This window comes from Mustela nivalis, assembly GCF_964662115.1.
Source record: "Mustela nivalis genome assembly, chromosome: 1".
Lineage (NCBI taxonomy): Eukaryota > Metazoa > Chordata > Mammalia > Carnivora > Mustelidae > Mustela > Mustela nivalis.
The window spans coordinates 187,411,104-187,432,485 of NC_139020.1; the positions used below are offsets into that span (position 1 = coordinate 187,411,104).

A 21,382-nucleotide genomic window follows, 5' to 3' on the forward strand; every position below is an offset into this window, starting at 1 on the left:
CCCTGGGATCATGACCTGAGCTGAAGGCAAAGACTTAACCCACTGAGCCACCCAGGCACCCTCCTAATAGGCAATTCTAAAAAAAAACATGGTTCAGACATTCAGAGTCCCAAATGCAGGAATTATATGGCTGGATGAAATCAGTTGCAGTGGTCAGATGCATATGTATTTTTTTAATAATATGTAGGTCATTTCCAACTCAAAGTTTTCTCCTAGGTGCCTTACACAGTATCAGGACTCAAAATACATTTTACTGTAATATTGAGAAGCTGCTTACAATGTGTTTAAGTTAATATTTTTGAAAAAGTCACTTTTCCTCAGGAGCACAGTATATTGGGTTACAGTCATAATGCTCACTTGCTTACATGTCTAAGTTATACTTCATTGTTTGAGGCAAGGTCATACGTCCTGTTCCATTTCTAAATCCATTCCGATTTGAGAGATTCCCTGTTGTGAGATTCTTCTTTATGATATTTAAAAACTACATGGAGAGATGGAGGCTGAGCTAGATTAAAGTTGTACAAATCTGATTAACATCATCTGCTCTGTTTCAAAGGTCAGGTGCACTCAACGAATTTACTTTGAAATTATTTTGTTTATTTTGTGGGCATATACATCATGAGCTTTCTAAAGGTCAAAAGTAGAGTTTGTTCTTGGATTCTAAAGCAATCTGATTTCCATTTACAGTATGCTTTGGTGACCCTAAATGCAGAAGCCAGCCCAGTTAAGTCATACTTCCAGTTTGTATTGGTTTAATTTTCCCAGGAAGAAAATCCCTGCTAGATTAAGGCAGTGCTGAAATATCATTTCCCCTAAATTACTTTTATTTCCAACTAGGTTCATAGGAGAACACTACTTATAAATGATACCTGAACTGTGAACGTTGGTTTCATGCCCATTCTGTTTTCAAAGATGTGAAAGCATCTTTGTCAGCTAGTTTCTTAGCTGGAAACTAGAACAAAGGTCAGAAAAGTTAGGACTCCTGGGTTTTATTAAAATTTATCTGGTAGGGGTCCTGAAGCTTTATTAATTGATGTATGTAAAGTCGCCATGTGTTTCATACAGAAGAGGCTCCAACAGTCTTATTTACTATTCAAAAAAATCAAGGATCTAGTTATATAAGGAGTATTTATTCATTAATTATTTTAAATGACTATTTTTTCTTTACCATATGTACTTTACCAAGATAAAAAGAAAATCTCTCGGAGTATTTTCTATTCATGTTCATTAACATTCTGGTGGAATAATGAACCTCCAAACGATTCATGTATGAATCAGTGAGGCATGGCTAATTACAGTTTTCAGCCACATAGCCAATAACATTCACCACAGAACACGGCATCTGTTAAATACATCTTTCTGAATTTTTGTTGGGGGGAGAGTGGTAGGAAATAGGGAGGTTGCAAATTACAATTTTAGAATGTCTAAATATTTTAGGGGCTTGTGCATTATAAATCTTTTTCAGGCAAGTATTTATCACAAGCATGACATCCTGTTATCAAAACAGACAAAAAACCTCACAGATTCTCCCTAAAAACAAGATGAAACAAAACAGAAACAACCACAAGTCCAGAGAATGGACCATGTTCTATAAGGAAAGAGAAGAAACTTTTGGGGGACATTAGGGAATATGATTTACCACAAATTTCAAAAATACACTTTATACTGAATTTTAGAAATGAATTTTCCTACTCCTTACAACGTCATCTGGATACTATGACTCTCTCCAGTCTGAACATATTCAAAAAACCAAAAATCTGAAAAGCCTATAGAGGACACAGTAAAAGTTGAATGTCATGACTAAAACACTCAAATTCAGAGGCAATTTTGTGATGCATATTCAAAATCTTTTCTATTGCTTTTTTTTTTTTTTTGCTTAAAATAATTTGCCATAATACTTCCCATATTGTTGAATACTCAAATATTACAAGAATAAAAGCCTTAGAATCCACATTTTAAAAAAATTTAAACTGGTGTTATTTCAATGACATATCCAATATATGGTTAAAACAATAGTGTTCAGAAGTTCAGAATTGTATAAAGTAGAATAAAAGATACTCCTGCTGTCCATCCCATCTGGTTTCCCCAACCACTGTAAACAACCATTTTGATGCTCCCGGTTTTCTACCGCAGATGAAAATATAGGTTCACAATCTCTTATTTACAATGTCAAAATCGCAAAAGGTTTGAAAACCCAAATGCTGGCCTGATAGGGGGTATGTATAGTGTTTATTTATCCATATGTGTTTTTTTGCAGAAATATCAACATTTGATGACAGGCTGCTATCCCAGGACTACTCTAGGCATATTACACTAGATGGTATAGGCATATATTACCTTTCCTAAAAACAGTAAGATTAATTTCCAAAATACACCTGTCCCCACAGTTTTGGATGAGTGATTACAGACCTTGATAATTATATATATATAAAACAATACTTTCTTTTAATGATCATTCAAATAGATCATATTGTATACAGCATCTGGCAAATACATTTATGGAATTGTTTAACATAGGCTCTTAAGATTTACTGTGGCCTACATGCTCTGGCCTCTGGTTACCTTTGACCTGATCTTCCATGGCTTTCCTCTCATTCACTCTCCTCCAGCCACATAGACTTTCTTGCTACTCTTCCACCACACTAAGCCTGTTATTGTTTTAAGGACTTTGCACATACTGTTCCCCCTCTTTCTGGAACATTCTTCCATTGATTTTCTCACTTCATTGAGGCCCCCTCACTTCACTGAAATCTTCATTCAAATGACACCTCTTCAAAGAGGCCCTCCTGACCACTCTAACCAACAGAAGGCCACCCATCATCTTCTGACCCCTCATTCTGCATTTTTCTCATAGCATTTATCATCATCCTATGATAGATTATAAATTTGTATATTTGTGTATGGTCTTTCTTCTCTACTAGAAGTTTCATGAGGGTAGGAGTTTTTTGAAAAGGTTTATTTATTTATTTGAGAGAGAATGTGTGAGTGTGTGGGGGAGGGGCAGAGGGAGAGAATCACAAGTAGCCTCCCCACTGAGCGTGGAGTCTGATGTAGGGCTTGATTTCATGACCCATGAGATCCTGACCTCAGTGGAAACCAAGGGTCGGATGCTTAACTGGTGGAGCCATCCAGGCACCCCCAGGGGAGGGATTTTTTGTGACTGACTTACTGTTGCATCTTCTAGAACCTAGAACAATGCTGGGGCATGTAGTAGGTGCTCAGTAAATAATTGTTGAATGAATTTTTCTGTTTGCCTCAAAATCAAGCAATTCATTTAATAGTTACAAGGCTCTCAATTGCCCTTTAGCAAACTAAGAAGCGTGCTTGTGAAAGTGTCCTGAGCTGGCTTTTAGGTCTCCTCCAGCCTCTTTCCCCACTGTTCTACTTCCACTGTAGGTTGTGGACCAATACATCTATTCTCTCTGAGCTCTAGTACTTGTCACGTGCTGTTGCTTCTGCCTAGAACTCTCTTTTCCCTCTACTGTAGGTAGCAGAATTGACTCATTCTGGCATTAATTTCTAAAGCATCACATAGCATTGTTCACCTGTTTACTTGCCTATGGTTTCTATTTCCATACAGTATCAGGGACTGTGTCTAATTCCTCAATGAATCCCAGCCCAGAGCACAGTGGCTAGTCCGGAGTAATCCTTAGTACATGAAAAACTGAGCTGAAGTGAAGTTGCACCCCATTCTGCACTAAGTCCTCTACTAAAGAAATATACTTTTTAATTTTTAGGAAATGCTTTTGAAGGGTTTTTACCCCCCACCCAAGAATGATGAAATGTCTTTAAAGCTGCAGTGAAACCAGGGCAATGTGTTTAGAGGCATAATTTCTCGAAAGAGAGTGATGAAAAACCATAGCTTATCTTTGAGCCACCCTAGTGAGATCACAGCTTGGACACTGAGCTTAGTTTTATGCACCGTATGTTCTAGGTAACTGGAAGATGATTGCAAAAGATGGCAGTAAGAAGGATTAAGTGTGATTATTTATGAGGCATAGTTAAAAGGAGACAGCATGCATATGTTCACTAACTATAGGGAATAGACGATCTCTAAATATCTGATGAACAAATCCACCCAAGGAATATATTTAATACAACAACAAAGGGATAAGTAAGAGGAGAGAGTATAAAAAGATAGGGAAAAAATTTAGAGAATTTTCAGCATATCACAAGATGGTTCTTATTAACAACCAGATTTCTCCAATAACAGCCCAAAAGCTGAATGATTATGGGTTGAGAAATTTGTGGAGGAGACATGAGCATCTGGGTACAGCTGAGTTTCCCAACCTTATTATGCTTTATATTACAGAAACAATGCATAATTTTTTATCTAATTCAATGCTTTCCTATTAGAGATGATTTTACCAGTTAAATAAATACCTCAAGTTCTGGATTATGACCTGTAACATACAGCTGAGATGAATTATGTAGGGAGTTGATCTCTTTGACCTCAAATGCCTTTCTAGTTTTGAAATTTATTTCCATGGTAAAGATTTATCTGGAGGTCCTGTGTGCCTGAAAAGGATGCTGTTGGGAATATTTGACTTAAACAGAACACCAGTAGATCACGTAAATGACCACCAGGCTTTCCACACATTAGGATAATCTCAAGCTTTGTGATAATGGGAGGTTTTTGCAAGGTTGCTTTTGTCTCTTTATTTCATGGCTTACCTGAGTGTTACGAGTAGTGCCCTTCTAGTACTTACTCTATTTGCTTTGTATCTATTGTGTTTCTACAACTGAGTAAGACATAATGTTCTTGCCTTCACGGAACTTCCATTTTATTTGGAGGAGATAGATGATAAACAGAAAGACAAACAAATGGTGACTAACTTCAAATAAAACTATTTGCACTGAAGAAGTGCTATAATGGCACAACCCAGAGGATCTTGCACAAAACTGTCCTCTAGGTCTAAAGACCATAGTCTGTGCACTTACTGATTTCTTAAAGATCTGAAGCCCTTTATTTGTGGTTCTTCAATATCATGAAATGAATAGCATATTGTCTTCAGCAATATTCCTTTAAATTCCCTTTTCTTCTTCTTGATGTCCTACCTCCCCTTTCTTCTAAACCCCAGTCCCACTGGAGCTTCTCCTGAGGTGTCCAAAGAGTTCTCAGTGTGAGAGGCTTTGGTTGCTATAGATTTTGTTTTGTAGTTGTGTGTTAGGGAGAATTTAGAATTATCTGTCTTAACTTTTCACACGATGAAGTATACAACGTGGTAGATTGCTTTTTGTTTTGTTTTGGTATGGGTTTAAAGTTTTGAATTATTCTTATTCTGCTAGTCTCCACAATGAGTTCCTGGTGACTCAAAGCCACCTGGAACAGATACTCTTGGTGCCCTGCCAGTATCCCTATTCCCTCACCCTTTCAGGATATACCAGCTCGACTTCATTGGAAGCACCTGTATCTCTGGCTTTCTCTGGACACGGAGGCAACTCTGCCCCCTCATGCCTAGAGAGCCAGGGACTTAAGTGCCCCAGAAAACGGCCCCAATTACCGACTGATGGGAGTTAGTATTTAAACAACCAAGTTCTTTTGTCCCTTTGGTGGGATAGCTCAGTCTATGGCATGTGTTCTACATTGTTTCCTAGAGTTCCTCAGGAGGATTAAGCTTAATCACCTCTTGTAGTAACTTGCTTTTTTGTCTGTCTTCCCTTCTCTGTTTTACTTTCATATTCTACTGGTGTTTCCTATTACAGACTTGCACTTGAATACCTGTCTCAGGATTTACTCCTGGGAGAACTCAAAGATACCACCTCCTGGTGATTATTAATCAAGTTGTAGATCAGAGAGTCATCCTGTACTGATTGTCTTGGCATTTGGATATCCTGGGTCCAAGGCAAGTGCCATGTGTTGATGCTTCTTATGTATGTATGTATGTATATATGTATGTATGCATGTATATATTGCTGAAGACCTTGAACCCAGTAATATGTTCACCCTAGACTGCTTAATAAGGGTTTAATAAATTATTAGATACCACTGTTTAGATCCTGAGTATATTCATGACATTTACCTTTTGATTGCTAAGTAGAAGACATGTAATGATCATAGGCTGATACTCTCTCAGGAGAAGTCTGGTGGTTGAGCTTTCCATTTTCATATGGTTCAGTGATTCTTTTCACATTTAGTCTGGCTGCTGACACATGTGTTGAAATCTCTCATGCCACTCAGTCTGAGAAAAGCTGGTACTGCTGAGCTGAGTCTGTGCTCTTAAGAGCTAAAAAGAACCGTTGTGTTATCAGAAACAACCCCAAATTGACAGATTAGGCAAGAAGTCTGGGCAGAGGGTTTAATTTCTATGCACAAAATTAGTCTGTATACAAACTGATCACATTTCTATTCCATCTGTGATTGTTTTCAGTTTCACCTAGTTACTCAAAATTCTCTAGTATTCTAGGTGGCCATGGTGTCTGTGTGATGACCTGTAAACTGACCATAATCCATAGTGACATTCTCTGAGAACCAAGCTTCTTAGGACATCAGTATTTCACGCCAGGACATTTTGTAGGATACCTTGCTACTCTCCATGGGGTTCAAACGTCAGAAAGGATGAGAGATATAAGACTTGGTGTAATGGCCTGCATGTAATGAAGCAGGCCAAAGAAAAAAATGATGGGGAAAAAAAAGGGAAATTGGGATGCCTGGGTGGGCATGGGGCCTACTACAGATTTGCTCTCCCTCTTCTCCCCTGCTTGCTCTCTCTCTGAAAATAAATAAATAAATAAATAAATAAATAAAATAAAAAATAAAAAAATAAAAAGCAAAAATAAAGGGAAATGGTGTCAGGGTAAGTAAGGAAATATCCCAGTGTTCGTCCAGGTGTAATTGCTCATTGCTTCTCCTTAAATGTAGAAGTTGATGGGCAAATATATTTTCTTCCTTGGCACTAGGATTGGTAGGAAAGAGAAGGGAAGTATGCAATCCTGAAGGGAGGCTGCTATAAGAAGCATGGTGTGTAGTACCAAGAGTCTGAAGGCTAGGATTCTAGTCCCTGCTCATAAGCAGCATGATCTTGTACAATTATTTACCTGCTCTGCAATTTGCAATTGCGTTTATGGCAAAATTAAGTTTATTTCTCATACTCCTTTAGACCAGAAACATCTTGAAGTTAGGAATTGCATCTGAATCAGGAATTTATTTCTCCAGCATCCTAGACTATATTGAGAATGATTTTGAATTTGAAAGGGAGCAAGGCACAAGAACCCCATAGTCCTCAGAGATGGATGTAATTGACCTGCACCAAAGAAAGGGAGAATAGAAAGTAAAATGCTACTCTAGATTTCATTCAGTTATTTAAAGCATATTTCCTGAGTGCCTAGTGTATATAGTTCCAGGTTCTAGAAATATTGCAGCGAGCAGAACAAAAATCTTCATTTGCATGGATCTTTCATTATGGAGGACAAGACGATTAAAAAATATAGATAAATGAATTATATACAGTGTTTGGGAAGGGAAACTGCTAAGTAGAAAAACAGCACGAAGGGAGAAAGGAAGGGACAAAGGAGTTTGCGGTGCGATTTTAGTTAGGATTACAGGAAAGGCCGAACGTGGTCGTAAAGTGGATCAAGTAAAGGTCTGCAAGCCCGTTGTTATGAGAAAAATATAAAGAAAAGGAGACTTAAGGATTCAAGAGCGATCCAAAGTGGGTAGAGGAAAAGAAAGAAAATCCTGTCAGCGAGTAATGGGACGTGTGTATTTGGGGGTGGGGTGGGGGGGATAAGTTAAACACGTTTAAGAGGAAATAAGGAGGTAAAAAAGCAGCATAGCCTGAAGAATTTTATTTGTTTTAACCATTTGGAAAAAAAAGAAAGATTGTGAAGTTTATTAAAAAAATCCCTTTCCCAAGGGATGGATCCTCACCTCAGCTGCTCTCCTGAAACAATCTTTCTCACCCCTGTATCGGCGTTATTGCCATTATAGCTTCTGATTGGCCTGGTGTAGGCGCATACTTTATGCCTATTGGCCCTCGCTTCTGTCATCAGGCCAGCGGCCATCTTAGATCCCGCCCCCGCCGCGGCGCCATCTGGGGATTGTAGTACCCTCTCCGTCCCGTCGCGGGACTTTTGCCCTCCAGTTCCCGGTTCCCTCAGGCGGCCTCCCCAGTGGGCACAAGCCCAGGCGCCGTGCCCCGCGCTCCCTCCCTCTGCCCTTCACTTCCCAGCTGCCAAGATCTTGGAAGGTAGGGGCAAGGGGCAAACCCCAGTAGAAGAGTGTTTCTGGGGTGCGGGTCTTGATTTCCACGCGCGTCTGGTCTATATACCCACAGTCCAGTGGGGCGGGGTCTGGGTCGCACAGCTCCTTGGGGAGGGGGTGGTGGTGTGTCTGCCCGGAGGACCCTCCCACCCCCTGAACGTGCAGAACCCATTCTGACCACCAGCCCTAACCGTAAGCCTCCCCTCATCTGCTGCATAAGGGGGTAAAGTGAGGCATGGGGCCACTCCAGCGGTTCCAGGGACGCCCCAGCACCCAGACCTGGTGGTGTAGTTGGCACTGGCCGCTTTTGCAAGGTTTGCCAGTGTCATAGGCAAGTAGCAGGAATCGCTGCCCCAACAGAACTGTCTCAAACACCCAGCGCTGGGTTCCCGAAAGGGAGGGGACTGAACACGTGCCCCAAAAAGGAGCCAAGTAGGTAGAGGGAAGGCAATTATTTTGGGAGGGAATCTTACATTTGATACTTAAAAAACATTTTAAAAAGCACTGAATGCTTTATGGTGGGGTAACTCGATGAGTCCAAACTCGTTTGGGCTATTTTATGGATTAATACAGTTTTATATAAAAATATGCGGGGATTTTAAGGTAAATCGTATAACGCTAGGGGAGGGAGGTTGGAGAGGGGAGTCTGGTTAGTGGAACCGGAGTTGGAGCCTCCTCTCTAGGATCAAATTCTCCATCTGGTGTATGACCTTGGACCAGCCACTCACAGTATTTTATCTTGGAGAAAAGAGCTTAAAGATCTCTGGCCAGGTGGCCCAAGAATCCTTGCTGGAGCTGAAAGCTAAATGAGGTCTGGTTTGTCAAAGTCTGCCACTTGCAAACTTACTACTTTATTACTCCGGATCCCTCAAGAAATGTGCGGGGACCGGCAGAAAATGATCCCAGTGGTTGTTGTAGAAAGGATCTGACCTGTGCTTGGCCTGGGTTTACTAAAAGCCGCCCCTAGTCGCACCTGTAAAGCCCAGTCTGTCTGAACGCTCCCTCTCGGGCTCCATTTTACCACCGGCATCTACGTAGCGGAGGCGTCTGGGAGTTGGAGTCCCGCAGCGTGTTTCCCGTACGGCTGGTACTCTATCTCCCAGCGGGCTGGTACTCCATCTCCCAGCGTGCCATTTGGTGCGGCGAAGTGTCTCCTGGGAGTTGAAGTCTCACTTCGGCCGTTGTGTGGATCAGCTCTTTGACTGGGAACTACAACTTCCATGTGGCCCTGCGTTCTGGGCAGCCAGCCTCTGTGTCCACCTGCTGTGAGCCGGGATTAGAAAGATGTTCAGGAAAACTCTTGTTGTTGGGGAGTGGAGAGAGATGTCTAGTAAAGATCTCGATTATTATGGTTGTCGTCGTTGTCATTGATTGTATATGCTGTTACAAGTGTTAGGGGAGAATTGCATATACTTTTCCAAGTGTTACGGAATATGCATGCTTTCAAACGCAGCAACACTAGACTTTTTACAGAATGTTCACATTACTTCTTTTCTTAACACCGTATCTCCCATCTGTAGATGAGGAAAAACCTTGAGAAGTTGATTTGTCCTCGGTCACACATCTAGTAATAAAATAATAAAATATATGTGTATTATTAATATATATTACAGTTTTAATTTAATCCTCTCAAAAAATCTATATGAGAGACATACCCATTTTATATGCTTTTCACATATTAGAAAACTAAAAGTTTTAGTTAAGCAACTAAGGTTAAGCAACTTGTCCAAATTAACTTAGCTAGGGAATAGACATACTCAGTAACTCTATCTGTTTTAACAGTCTCTGCTTAATAAAAGACCCCACCTAGGGCACCTGTGAGGCTCAGTTGGTTGAGCATCTGCCTTCAGCTCAGGTCATGATTCCAGGGTCCTGGGATGCAGCCCCACATCAGGCTCCTTGCTCAGTGGGGAGCCTGCTTCTCCCTCTCCCACATCCCCTGCTTGTGCTCACTCTCTCTGTCAAAAACGAAAAACAAACACCGCCCCCCACCCAGCCCCAAAGACCCCACCTAACAGGGCGGGAGGGAGTCAAGTGTTTCTGAGTACAGAATTTGGAATCTTTTTTATCATACCATGTTTCCTCTGTAGTCAGACTAAATGTTAGAGCTGCAAAAACCTTTGAGATCATTTAAATTTAAGGCAAAGATCTTGTAACAGTTCCTGGCATATAGTAGAGGTTCCATAGATGTTAGCTATATATAGCTTTTTAATACCTTTATTTTAGAGGTTAGGAAACTGACCCAGGTGGTAAACCCATTTGCCCAAGGTCACACAGTTGGTTTGTGTCAGAGATGAGACTAGACCCAAGTGTCTTATTTTGAAGTCCAGGGTGATTTTCATTCTACCAGCAGTCAGCTAGAAGGAGCACCAAATGTGAAGCTGTTTAGATAATGATTTCTCTTATAATTTGTTCTTTGTAGGCCACAGGCTAGTGCCAATTGTTGTAAAGCCTCTTTTCATATTATTTGTAAGGTTGTAATGTTTCAACAATTCAACAAAAGTTTTTTGAGCATCTTTATATGCTCGTATCTCTTCAGGTGCAGGGGCCACATGGATTAAAGTAGTTAATGGGTTAGGCCTAGAAGGACTTGAGGAGAGGGATCCATGGTCTTCATCTCATGCCCTTTCTGCAAGGAGACAGGTTTCTGGAGGCCTTGTAGTAATGTATGTGACCTTTCAGGTTCATGATTTCTTTTACTTGATGTTCTCTTCCTATCCTTATCTCTGTAAATGTTTGATGGAGTGCTTTAGGAAATGTTTCTATACTCCTCTCTTTATTCGTATATATGTGTGGCTTCAATCACTCCCTTTATATTTTGGGAATATCTTGTTTTGGCTCCCAATGCTTTTTTCTCTTTTGGTCTTTCAGACCCTTGAGAACAAAATCTGACACTGTGTTTGAATTCATTCAAGTTACAGTCTGACCCTCTAATATGGGATATCAGAAAGGAACACACGAGTTGTTTGAATTATGTAAAACTTCTATTTTAGAAGATACATTGTCCCTTTCAATTATGTATTTACAGGTAATAAAGGAGGTAACTCATCTCCTGTGTGTGAAAGCTTCTTTCTATGTAGTTAGATAATAAAGTAACATTTTGTAAATTATTGGCTAAGCATTCCTGAAACAGTCACTATGGGAGATGTTCTCCCTATCCCCTCCTGTAGCCACCTGCCCTGTCCCGCCCTCACTCAGCTAACAGTCTGATCATTCAGGTTTCAGCACATGCCTGACCACTGGTAGATACTGAAAAAATATTTATGTAGTTGCATTTATAAGCATCCCTAAGCTCTGTTCCCACATCTTTTTCTTGAATCTCTTTTAAGATAGAAATGCTTTGAAATATAAGATGTAGCAGGTTGCTTTCCTTTCAATGTCTACATTGCGAAGAAAAATCTCAGCCGTTGAGGTCATCTTTCAAGGGGCTGCTTCATTGGGAATGTCCATGTCTGTGATTTCTCAGATGAGAAAGTGATCCAAATAGCAAAACATGGCAAAGTAACCATAGAGATTGGTAGTCTGGAGACCTATGATTTAACTCTCAGCCCTGCCCTAAGAGGCAGGTTACTTAGCCATTAGCTTTTTCTATAAAAGAGGAATAATAAGGATTTATCCCTCATAAAGTGAGGATACGGATTAAATAAGATAGTTATTTATTCATTTATTTATTATTTTCTGTTTTATTTCATTTTTTATTGACATATAATGTATTATTTGCTTCAGGGGTACAGGTCTGTGATTCATCAGTCTTAAAATTCACAGCACTCACCATAGCACATACCCTCCCCAATATCCATCTCCCAGCCACCCCATCCCTCCAAACCCCCTCCCCTCCAGCAACCCTTAGTTTGTTTCCTGAGATTGAGTCTTTTATGATTTGTCTCCCTCTCTGGTTTCATCTTGTTTCATTTTCCCTTCCCTTCCCCTATGATCTTCTGTCTTGTTTCTCGAATTCCTTGTATCAATGATACCATATGATAAATGTCTTTTTCTGACTGACTTATTTCGCTTACACCAGCCACATCATTGCAAATGGCAAGATTTGGGGGGTTTTGATGGTTGCTTAGTATTCCATTGTATATATGTACCACATCTTCTTTATCCATTCATCTTTGATGGACATCTAGGTTCTTTCCATAGTTTGGCTATTGTAGACATTGCTGCTATAAACATTCAGGTGCACATGCCCCTTTGGATCACTACATTTGTTTTTTAATTTTTTTATTCAAATATTTTATTTATTTATTTGACAGAGAGAGATCACAAGTAGGCAGAGAGGCCTGCAGAGAAAGAGGGGGAAGCAGGCTCCCCACTGCGAGCAGAGCGCCCAATGTGGGCCTCGATCCCAGGACCCTGAAATCATGACCTGAGCCAAAGGCAGATGCTTAACCCATGGGGCCACCCAGGTGCCCCTGGATCACTGCATTTGCATCTTAGGGTAAATAACCAGTAATGGAATTGCTGGGTCATAGGATAGCTCTATTTTCAACTTTTTTTTTTTTTTTAAAGATTTTATTTATTTATTTGACAGAGAGAAATCACAAGTAGATGGAGAGGCAGGCAGAGAGAGAGAGGGAAGCAGGCTCCCTGCGGAGCAGAGAGCCCGATGCGGGACTCGATCCCAGGACCATGAGATCATGACCTGAGCCGAAGGCACCGGCTCAACCCACTGAGCCACCCAGGTGCCCCTATTTTCAACTTTTTGAGGAACCTCCATACTGTTTTACAGAGTGTCTGCACCAGCTTGCATCCCCACCAACAATGTAAGAGGGTTTCCCTTTCTCCACATCCTTGCCAACACCTGTCATTTTCTGACTGGTTAATTTTTAAAACTTTGAGTGTGTTGTCAGGCACTCAGTAGCTTGTATTCAATAAACGAATAGTAGCTCTTGTTTTTATTATTAATGTAAACAATATATGAAGATATATCACATTTATTCACCATTTAGCTTGAGGAAGTTATCTGCTTTATAAAAGGATTTGCCATTTGGTTTCTTAGAATAGCAATGTTGGCCATCCCATTTAAAGTGTGAAGTTAACCACAGCTTTGATAATCGATCGTCAGCACAGTGTTACTCTTTGTGTGTGTAGAGGAATGGTGAAGCTTTTGACTTTTTGTTGTCCACTGAGAGGTCCCTGATCTATGGTTCCGTCTCTATATTGAATCTCATATTGAAAAGTGGCCTGCCTCTGTTGGTGGGGCCTTCTGTCTACTTCTGGGAAAGTACTGGGCCTATTCTAGATGTCTCAGGGTTAAAGTGAAACAGTCATCACCCCGTTGGTGAATAACCCCAGGGCAATGGACATGTGAGCGTGGCAGGGTGTCTCTCTAAGGCTGACAACTGCAATAGCCATGAAGTTACTGATAAGGAGGTGAATGAGAGAAGAGGGGTGGTGTAAAGGACAGGGAAGGAAAGATGGAAAAGAGCAAAGAGCAGATGGGCAAAGGGAACAGCGGAAGCCCTCAGTAGCCAAAGCACGTCCTTACTCAGTGCATTTATCCTGCTCCAGCTCTGTGCCGGGCATTGCACTGCTCTGCACGGGGGATACAGCAGTGAATGTGGCTGACATGGGTTGGTCACAGTGGTTGGTGGTGGTTAGTTTTAGGCAGGAAAGAGCTTAGAGAAAAGAAGGAAAGCAGGAAGGCAGAAAGGAGGAAAGGGAGGGAAGAATGTAGGAAGGGAAGAGGAGGATATTGGGATTTGATGAGTGGAAGCTGATCTCTGTGTCTGGGGTATAAAAGCATGGGAGGGGGACATGGGGGAGGAATCGGGCTGCATAGGCAAGCACCAGCAATATTATGCAAAGTCTGGTTACCTGTACTGTAAAGGCATTCTAGATTTCATTCCAAGGGCATTTGGGAAACCACTTAACAGCCTTAACTAGGGGGGAGGGGCTCCTGGGTGGCTCAGTAGGTTAAGCATCTGCCTTCTGCTTAGGTCATGATCCCAGGGTCCTTGGACTAAGCCTCATGTCCGGCTCCCTGCTCAGCGGAGAGCATGCTTCTCCCTCTGCTTCTGCCTGAGGCTCTGCCTACTTGTGCTGTCTTTCTATCTCTCTGTCAAATACATAAAATCTTACACACACACACACACACACACACACACACACACAACAAAACAGTCTTCATGGGGGAAGCGAAATGATAGGATTTAGTTTTTAAAAGCGTGGATGCAGTCAAGATGATGAACTTGTGAGAGAGAATTGTCCAAGTAGGCCTGTGTTTTTTAACTTGAAGCGCATATAAATGTCCTGCCGATCTTAAGCTGCGGGTTCTGATTCAGTGCATCTAGAATGGACCAGAGGTTCGGGATTTCTAACAGGCTGATGCTGCTGGCCCATGGACTGTACTTTGAGGGGCATGTGCTGAGGAGACTCTTGGGCAATCTAGATGAGAGATGGTAGTGGTTCAGAGAATGGACCCCAGGGAGTCATAGGCCTGGATTCTAGTCTTGCTTCTTCTATCAGCCACTTGCAGTGTGACTCTGGGGAGAGTGTCCTAGTCTTGCAGAGCCTCAGTTTCCTTATTATCTCTGTGAAATGGAGATAATAATCCCTATTATAGGATGGCATTTTGAGTTTTCATTGAGGTAACACAATAGCTAGCTCTCAAGAAATGGTAGCTTTGAATTTATTCTTATTGTTGTTAATAAATCTGGCAACTTCATGCACCCTGCTCCATGTTACCTTTTTTTTTTTTTTGTCATATTTTGAATACTAGGTGGAATAGATCATTTTGGGGGGGGGGTAGGGAGAGGGGAAAGGGAGGAAGAAGGAGAGGGAGAAAGAGAATCTTAAGCAGGCTCCATGCCTAGGGTGGAGCCTGGCACAGGGTCCGATCTCACAACCCTGAGATCATGACCTGAGCCAAAATCAAGAGTCAGTCACTTAACTGACTGAGTCACTCAGGCACCTCTGGAATAGATCACTTTTAATGGTACTGTTTTTGTTTTTATCTCAAGTGTGCAATGCTGAACTTGTTCAGTTCTTGGTAAAAACTTGAGTATTATGGGCAACTAGATATATCTCTCCCGTGTAATCGAGATGGTTTAAATTTGATGGGAAAAAACCCTGGGATCCTTAAAGTACCATCTTCTATCTGATTATGATGGGAATTTGAGGCACTTTGCCTCCTCATGTAGATTTTTTTAAGCCCAATTATAGTGCCTCCTTCTTTACATAATTTTAACCTGTTTGGATTGCTTTTCAACCAGTGGTTCTCAGTCCTTGCTACAAGTTCAAGTCACCAGGGGCTGGTCCCATCCAGAGAAATTGATTCAGAGTGCAGAGGGGAGGTAGGTATTGGTATTTGCCTTTTTAAATTTCCCATGTGATTCTGAAGTGCATTTAGGAATGAGAACCACTGATTCTAACAACAGAACATCATGAAATATATCACGTACAATCTAACAGGTGAAAGGTCTTTGCAGGGAGAGAACTATCTAGAAAGTAGCATTTTGAAGGCTTTGGTCGTGAAAGAGATGATAAGCCTTGTCACAAAGCTCCCTGGGAATTTGATGAACTAACTATAGGTTGTATCCTGGGTTTTCTTTGAAGTGAAATAGTGCACCCCTCTGTCCCCTGTGGCCTGGTATCTCTAGGAGTGCTCACTTGAGTCAGGATTCTCAGTTTTGTTTCAGGCTGTGTTTCTTGCTTGATAATTTAGTTTGTTTAATTCTTCATAGCTGAAAAAAATACTATTAACCCATTAAAACTATGTTCAAAAGAAAGAAACTGAGTTACATGCTTTCATGAGCTGTGGATTCATTACTGTAAAGGTTTAAACTGTTGTTCAGATAAACTACAACCCATTTTAACCAGTAACATTTTTAAAAATTTTATTAAAAGAATTTTTTTTTTTAAATTCAGTAAGTTCCATGCTCAGTGTGGGACTTAACCAGTAACATTCCTATGTTCTAATTCAGTAGCCTGAAATGAATGCTTCTAGATAGGCTGCCTATTATAAATAATGGTTTCCTTTTAAATTTTTTATAGTTAACCTCACCCTCCATTTCATGGCAAAATAATTAGGCTGATTTGGTTAAGTGTCTTTTATTTGCTGGATTATCCATAACATATGGGGACCCTTTCCTTTTAAAGGTTTCTTTTTCCTTATAGAAAATGTATGTCCTTAGGTTTTTTGGTATCTGAATATTCATATTTAAAACCTTCTATCCAGCATCCAGGAGCATTCTTGGCCTGAATTTCTCTTACCCTACACCATAATTTCATTTTTCAGCCTTTCCTCAGTTTTTTTTACCCACTAGGAAGTCATTTCACAATGTAGTAGTTTTATTTTTCTGCTGTGTTGACTTAATAGAGTTTAATAGAGTTTGTCTCTATTAAGAGAGTGGGAAAAGCTGTTTTTGTTGGAGGGCTTAAAATAAAGTTAAAAAATTACATATTTTATGGATATTTTGTACCTAGGCCAAGGTTTTCTTTTAATGATGTGTTTAAGTAGGAATAGAAGAGAAAAATGAGAAACTGGCTAAGAGGTTTGCGAAAGGCCCACATTGAGATATTCTGGAACTTAAAGACTCTTTCTGAGTCTATTTATTGTGTTTATTAGTGTTCCTCTTTTTATTAACGGTCAGATTTCCATTAAAATTCAGTGTATTTTGCAGCTTCTCAGACCCACAGCTATTGGAGCTAAAACCCATCATAGATAATGTGGAAGTATCAGTACTCCCTCATGAGGTTTAATGCACACATATTTTAGTTGGGCATAGTTTGGAGGAGAGTATGGTCTGCAGTCATTTAATCACTGAAGTGTGCGGAATATAGTAAGAACAAAATTTCATTTTCTGCAAGACTTAAAGTCTTCTTCCTGTGCCTTCATTTTTGGGAAAAACAAAAACAAAAACAAAACACCCCCAGAACTCAATGCTGTCTTGAGTCTACACATTAAAGCAGGATGGTACTTGCGTGGTTATGCCAGAAGACATTTAAACGATGCTGGAAGCATGTCTGTGCTTGGAGCCCAGCGGACAGGCAGTGGAGGGGGGCTGGAACCTGCTGGAGTAAGGTTGTTTCTCTCAACCCTGGAGCCTGGGCAATTCCTGTTCAGGTTCTCCCAGGAATGAAGCTGGTGGATGGAGAGGTAGTGATCCTATGGTGGGCAGGAAAAAGCAACCAAAAGGTAGAAAGACCTGCAGAGCCTGTGAAGAGGTATGACAACAAAAAAGGTGGTTGAGTTTAGGGAAGGGGGAGGTGGGACATTTTTTGTTTTGACAAATACGCCTGTGAATGGTGTCTCCAGAGTTGTGCTGTGCACGGCTTGCCTGGTTGTTAACACAGAGAGGCCACCCTGATCAATGGGAGGTGTTGGAATCTTTAGAAGAGAAGGGATCCTGTACCAAAACAACAGGTGGGTCCTGCACTTGGAAATTGCAGTAGTTGGAATCTGCTGACTGTGCAGCTAAGAGCTAGGCTCTTAGCCAGTGTCCAATGAAATCTGTAGCTGAGGCTGTTTCTTGACCCCTTGGAGCAGGGCAGAAAGCTTCTTCTAAGCTACGGTTTCCTCTAGGCTCTTGAACTTCCAAGGGGCAACCAGCCAATACTTCCTTGGCCTAGAAGAATTAGCTGTGTTTGGCTTTTAGCACAGATGAAATGGCTGGGTCCAAATCCTGTGGGTTGGGCACTGGTTGGAACTGTACCCAAAGTTCCTGGTGAGGCCAGAAGCTTCTGCCATTTCTTACAAGCTCCCAGGTGATGCAGATGCTGCTGGTCCATGGGCCACGCTTAGAAATCAAGATTCTAGTTCTTCATGGCTCCTACTATGTTTCCATTCTGTTTTAATGTCATGAATAGGATTGTTTATACATATGTCACTCTGTTACAGGCTGAGGGTGATCTTGGGCAAGCTGTTTTCTTTGAAGAATTTTATTTTCTTCTCCAGAATGGACATAGTTGTACATACCTCATAGATGGGTATGAATACAGTGGGATAATCTATATAAAATATTAGCACAGCACCTCTCATATAGTAATTTCTTAGTACGTGTTTGCTTTTATTTTTATTATTGCTATTATATTTTATACTTTTATTATTTTTGAGCTCAGAGATCCAGATCTATAATCTTAGGCATGTGGATTTACCAGTTACCAGATGTGGGTAATAAAGATTAAGTCTGTTTCTTCACCTTTAAATTGGGGGCTACAGTGGTCACTAACTATGGATGCTGTGAGGGTTGAATAAGGCTGTGTGTATAAAGCCGTTGGCATGTATTACTTACTCTCATGATTATAATACTAATCACTGGATTTGAGGGTCTGCACAGCAGCTTCTGTTACTTGGCATTGGCCAGGTTTCTCTGAGACTCTCTTGGTGTGGTAGAAACTGCCCACACCAGTGGCAGGTTAAGTGGACAGTGGACCCAGGATTTGGAAGTAGGTAATACCTGGAAGTTAAGGTCAGCAGGCAGGAGGAATGTAGAATGATGCCTGGTAACAGGTCCCCTAGCAAATCCTAGTTGATGCTGTTGCTTGCTCTGACCATGGAGCTTACTGGGCTCCTGCCTGGACAATCTCTGACCTGCCTAATATCCCAGTGTCTGAACCTAATCTCCAACTATGTTCTTGCCAGTTCTTACTGCGTGTGAGCCATTCCCTTGCTCATAACTAATGTATTCATTTGGGAAGCATTTACTGATGCCTTTTGTATGTCAGGCACTGTGCTAGCTGTGGTTCTATGCTGGTGAACAAGGCAGGCACAGTCACTGCTCTCAGGAGGCAAGTGGAGGAGATGGACAATTCTCAGGCCAACAAATGTAATTATAAGATGCTGAGTACTGGGAAGGAAGAGTTTAAGGTACTGTGATACTAAAAGGGGGTGGGGTAGCCAGAGAGGAGGAGCTGATATTTGAGCTGAGACCTAAGTAAAGGATGAGTGGGAGGCAGCCATATGAAGAACTAGTGAAGTGGTATTCTAGGCAGAAGGAATAGCCTGTACCCAGGTCTTAGGGAAAGAGCTTGACATGCTCAAAGGGATGAAAGAAGGCCTCTGTGGTAGACCATAGAGACTGAAGAGGGGCTGGCACTGTGTGAGGTTGGCCTGGCAGTGTAGGGCCTGGAGATCAAAGTATGGAGTCTGGATTATATTGTCTGGTGATGGCTCTGTCCCTGATTCCCAGTACTGTGGTCGGAGGCTTGCTCTTTGCTGTCCAGACCTTCCTTCTGTTGATCCGTTGCTCTGAGCACCTGCTTCCCGACTTCTTTTTCCTTCCCTCTTGTCAAAACATTAGTTATGGTCCCGGCTGGTGCTTCCGTAATGCCTGCCATCTCCATAGGCTTCTCTTTTACCTGTTAACTCTCTCTCTGGATACTAGGTTCCATGTGTAGAACTCAGCCCCTTTTCATTTCAGAGCGTTTGCTACACCCACTTCCGGCTCTGATGGGCTAGCAGGCTCATCTCCCTCCTGAACTGACCCCTCTGCCATGTGGCAATGAAAATCAAGAACAGGGCCCTTGCTTTAGGGGTGCAGAGGAATAGAACAAAAGAGAAAAAGAAAGGAAGAAAAGCAGTTTGGGGTCTATCAATGGGTAGAAGAAGAGATAGGATACAAATTTTATAGGTTGGAAGGCAGGTTGAAGGAAGTTTGTTGAGATTCACCCAGTCTTGTCCCTTGTATTTACAAATTTGGAGACCTGGTTTTAGAGAGAGGAAGTGACTTGCTCTTGGTCACAGATGGAGTCAGAAGCAGAATGATGACCTTTTTTCTTAGTCCTTTTTAGGTTAGTTCCTGTGTCTTTAGCTTCCTTAACTTCTACTTTTTTTTTTTTTTTAAAGATTTTATTTATTTATTTGACAGAGAGAGATCACAGTAGGAGAGAGGAAGGAAAGAGATCACAGAGAGAGGAAGGGAAGCAGGCCCCCCGCTGAGCAGAGAGCCCGATGTGGGACTCGATCCCAGGACCCTGAGATCATGACCCGGCTTAACCCACTGAGCCACCCAGGCGCCCCTTAACTTCTACTTTTTTATAGCTTTTGCTTAACCTCTAATTTTTGATCAGTGCTCTCCTCCTCTGACTGTAAGCTCAGTGAAGGCAGGAGTGGTGGCTATTTTGCTGATGCCCCAGCTCCTGGTCCCTAACTTAGAATTTGATGTTGAACTTTGCACTGTGTTCCTACTTCTGGGTTCTGCTCCATTACTTCTTCAGTTAGCCAAGTCTTGGTTGCATGGGTGGGGCATGGGTAGGAGAAATCTGCTGAAGTCCTAGACTTTAGCTCCTCTTACCATTTCTTGAATTTTTGTACAGCCTCCCATTTCCTCCCCTTCATGGAGAGAGTGCCTTGTTTACTGTGTTACTATTGTCTGTCTTCCCTCTTTAGAAGTTTGCTTCCTGAGGGCATGGACCTCAGGGAGCATGGTACTGGTTCCTTGCCATGTCTCTGTGCATAAAGCAGCGCATCGCCTGTGAAGGACAGAATGTTATGTCTCATCATTACTGACAAGATCTGAAAGTCTAGGTTGCCTTGAAGGCTGCTGCTCCATGCAGATGGCCATTTATGCTGTACAGATAATGCTGGGAGTCAAGAAGGGGCTCCTAGGAAGGGAGCTGAGAGAAAAGTCTACTCTGGCTTTGAGGACTCTTGTCTGCTTCTCATTAGCTGTATAATCTTAAGCAAAGTTCTCAACCTCTCTGCATCTCTCTTTTCTGTAAAATGCAGACGATAATACTATTTAGCTCTTGGTTGTGCAGATCCAGTGAGACGTGGATGTGAAGCACAGTGCCTGACGTGTGGTCAGCACTTAATAAATATCATCTTGATTAAACCAGGAAGGTGGCTTCGTCTACTCTTGCTGGCTGGTCGTTACATGTGGGGGCCCGTTTTCATTTTGAAAATCAGAGCGACGTCTTTCTCATCGTGCTGTCTTATTTGGTGGACTGTCATATTCTCTTTGGTCATCAAATAAATGTAGAGGCCATCAGTTCTGGCCATAAAAAGTTTGGTGGAAATGTTGATGAACATCAACCCAGGATTCAGCACAAAAAAAATAAATGCTGGTTGATGTTCAAGACAGAGGAATATAAATCAGAAAACAAACACATCCACCGTACTGTAATATTTAAATGCCTTCTCATAAACACTTAAGATTCTCATTAGTCCAACATCAGAAAAATGATAAATATTAATATTTGTCATCAAAGGAAAGCTTAGAAATCAAAGCAGAG

General features: G+C 41.5%; 1 protein-coding gene and 1 long non-coding RNA gene across 8 annotated transcripts in view; one reads left to right on the forward strand and one right to left on the reverse strand.

The window, feature by feature from the left end:
• Window positions 1-1,003: 1,003 nt before the first annotated feature.
• LOC309863053 lies at window positions 1,004-7,931 on the reverse strand. The gene is made up of 3 exons (XR_014310871.1): window positions 7,871-7,931; window positions 6,024-6,227; window positions 1,004-1,089 (listed from the first exon to the last, which is right to left on the reverse strand). It is a non-coding gene; the product is annotated as an uncharacterized lncRNA (long non-coding RNA).
• Window positions 7,932-8,014: 83 nt separating this feature from the next.
• Window positions 8,015-21,382, forward strand: part of FHIT (fragile histidine triad diadenosine triphosphatase) — a 1,429,687-nt gene continuing 1,416,319 nt past the window's right edge. For 6 of the 7 annotated variants that reach the window (XM_082727539.1, XM_082727542.1, XM_082727540.1 and 3 more), the window contains exon 1: window positions 8,015-8,189. The gene's annotated coding sequence lies outside the window, so the exon portion shown is untranslated. Of the gene's footprint in view, window positions 8,190-15,420; window positions 15,502-21,382 lie in introns of all 7 variants that reach the window. The other variant, XM_082727536.1, reaches the window with a different exon arrangement.